The 2,394-nt window shown below is 41.2% G+C and overlaps 1 pseudogene; it reads right to left on the bottom strand.

The window, feature by feature from the left end:
* The window catches only part of LOC105552312, a 64,877-nt pseudogene that overhangs the window by 19,568 nt on the left and 42,915 nt on the right, over window positions 1-2,394 (bottom strand).

Genomic DNA, 2,394 nt, shown 5'->3' with positions numbered 1-2,394 from the left:
CGCCCGGCCAACAATGTCTTTTTTAAGAGATGCAATCTCACTCTGTTCAGGCTGAGTGCAACGGGGTAATCATAGCTCACTGCTGCCTCAGTTTCCTAGGCTCAAGCGATCCCGCCATCTCAGCTTCCCAAGTAGCTGGGACAATAGGCTCACACCACCATGCCTTTAATACTAATTTTTTATTTAAAAAAAAATTTTTTTTTGTAGAGATGGGGGTTCACTAGGTTGCCCAGGCTGGTCTTGAACTCCTGAGCTCAAGTTGTCTACCTACCTTGGCCTCCCAAAGTGCTGGGATTACAGATGTGAGCCACTGTGCTCTGCCAAAATGGAACAATTTTTTTTTTGTTCACCAGGTATTTTGTTTTTTTCCCTCTTGTCTGAGGAGAATGTTGGTCAGCTGAAAGTATGTGAATAAAATGTAATCAAATTTTGTTAGTGTTGGTATCTTACACTGCTAATCATTTTAAACAGGTAACCTCAAACAGTAACTGTTGCCTGTAATCCCAGCACTTTGGGAGGCTGAGGTGGGTGGATCGCCTGAGCCTAGGAGTTTAAGACCAGCCTGAACAACATGGTGAAACCACATCTATACTAAAAATACAAAAAATTAGCTGGGCGTGGTGGTATACACCCAAGTCCCAGGTACTCGGGAGGCTGAGGTGGGAGGATCGCTTGAGCCCAGAAGGCAGAGGTTGCAGTGAATCAGCCGAGATCACGCCAGTGCACTCCAGCCTGTGCAACACAAGGAGACCCTGTCTTAAAAAAAAAAAAAAAACAACCAAACAAACAAAAAAAACAAAGAAGAAGCAGTAACAGTTGCTATCCCAAGAGAAACATTGTTTTTAAAATCTGAAATGCATTTTTGCTTCTGTCCTCTTATAGAGTACAATTATATGCCTGTAGTTTCTTTTGTTGTTCAGATTGTTGTTTTACATTAGTATTGTCAAGGTTCAGGAGTTTTACTTAAATAGCCTCCAGAACTGCACTGGTAGCCACCACCCACATGTGCCTATTGAGTACTTGAATGTGGCTGGTCAGAATTGAAATGTGCTGAAAGTATAATACACATCAGATTTATGAAGGCTTCATGCAAAAAAAAATTAAAAGAACTCAGTAGTAATATTTTATTTTTTATTTTATGTTTTTAGAGACAGGGTCTCACTCTGTCACCCAGGCCAGAGTGCAGTGGCATTATCATAGCTCTCTGTAACCTTGAACTCCTGGGCTCAGCCTCTCCAGCAGCTAGGACTAACAGGCATATACCACCACACCCAGCTAGTATGATCCATATTGATTAAATGTTGAAATGATGATAATGGGTTAAGTAAAATCTACCATTTAAATTAAAAATGCTAAAATTAATTTTATCTGTTTATTTTTACCTTTTTTAACATGGCTTCTGGAAAATATTAAATTATATATGTGTCTTACATATTTCTATTAGACAGCGCTCTTTAGATAGAGGTCAGTAAACTGTGGCTTTCAGGGTCATATCCAGCCAACTATCTGTTTTCATAAATAAAGTTTTATTGGAACATAACCAGCCTATTTGTTTACATATTGTCTGTCTTCATGCTTTAAAGCAGAATTGAGTAGTTGTGACAAGATCTTATGCCCCACAAGCCTTCTAGGGCTCTGTGATCAAATAAGATCATAGGTTGAGGACACAGGTCAGGAAAAATTCACTAATGGAGAATCAAATAAGAATACATAGTTATTTTTGATGAACTGAAGTAGTTTAGGTGAGACTCTAGGAATCTTAATTGCAGTTACACTTTTACTTTTTAATTTTTAAAATTTTTATTTTTTTATTGAGACAGGGTCTCGCTTTGTTGTCCAAGGCTGGAGGGCAGTGGCGCACAGTCACGGCTCACTGCAGCCTGGACCTCCCAGGCTCAATTGATTCAAGTGCCTCAACTTCTTGAGTAGCTGGGGCTACAAGCCCATGCCACCATGCCTGGCTAATTCTTGTGTTTTTGTAGAGATGGGGTTTCATCGTGTTGTTCAGGCTTGTCTCAAACTCCTGGGCTCAAGCTATCTATCTGCCTTGGCCTCCCGAAGTGCTGGGATTACAAGCGTGAGCTACTGCTCCTGGCATACGTTTTGCCATTTATTTATTTATTTATTTATTTTGAGAGATAACGGCTTGCTCTGTCACCCAGGCTGGAGTGCAGTGGCGTAATCTCAGCTCACTGCAAGCTCTGCCTCCTAGGTTCAAGCGATTCTCCTGCCTCAGCTTCCCAAGTATCTGGGACTACAGATGTGTGGCACTACGTCCAGCTAATTTTTGTATTTTTCGTAGAGATGGGGTTTCACTATATGTTGGCCAGGCTGGTCTTGAACTCCTGACCTCAGGTGATTCACCTGCCTTAGCCTCCCAAACTGCTGGGATTA

Source organism: Mandrillus leucophaeus, unplaced genomic scaffold (genome assembly GCF_000951045.1).
Source record: "Mandrillus leucophaeus isolate KB7577 unplaced genomic scaffold, Mleu.le_1.0 Scaffold55, whole genome shotgun sequence".
Taxonomy (NCBI): Eukaryota; Metazoa; Chordata; class Mammalia; order Primates; family Cercopithecidae; genus Mandrillus; species Mandrillus leucophaeus.
The sequence above is the reverse complement of the archived record's forward strand: the minus strand, read 5'-3'. Positions and strand labels throughout refer to the sequence as shown.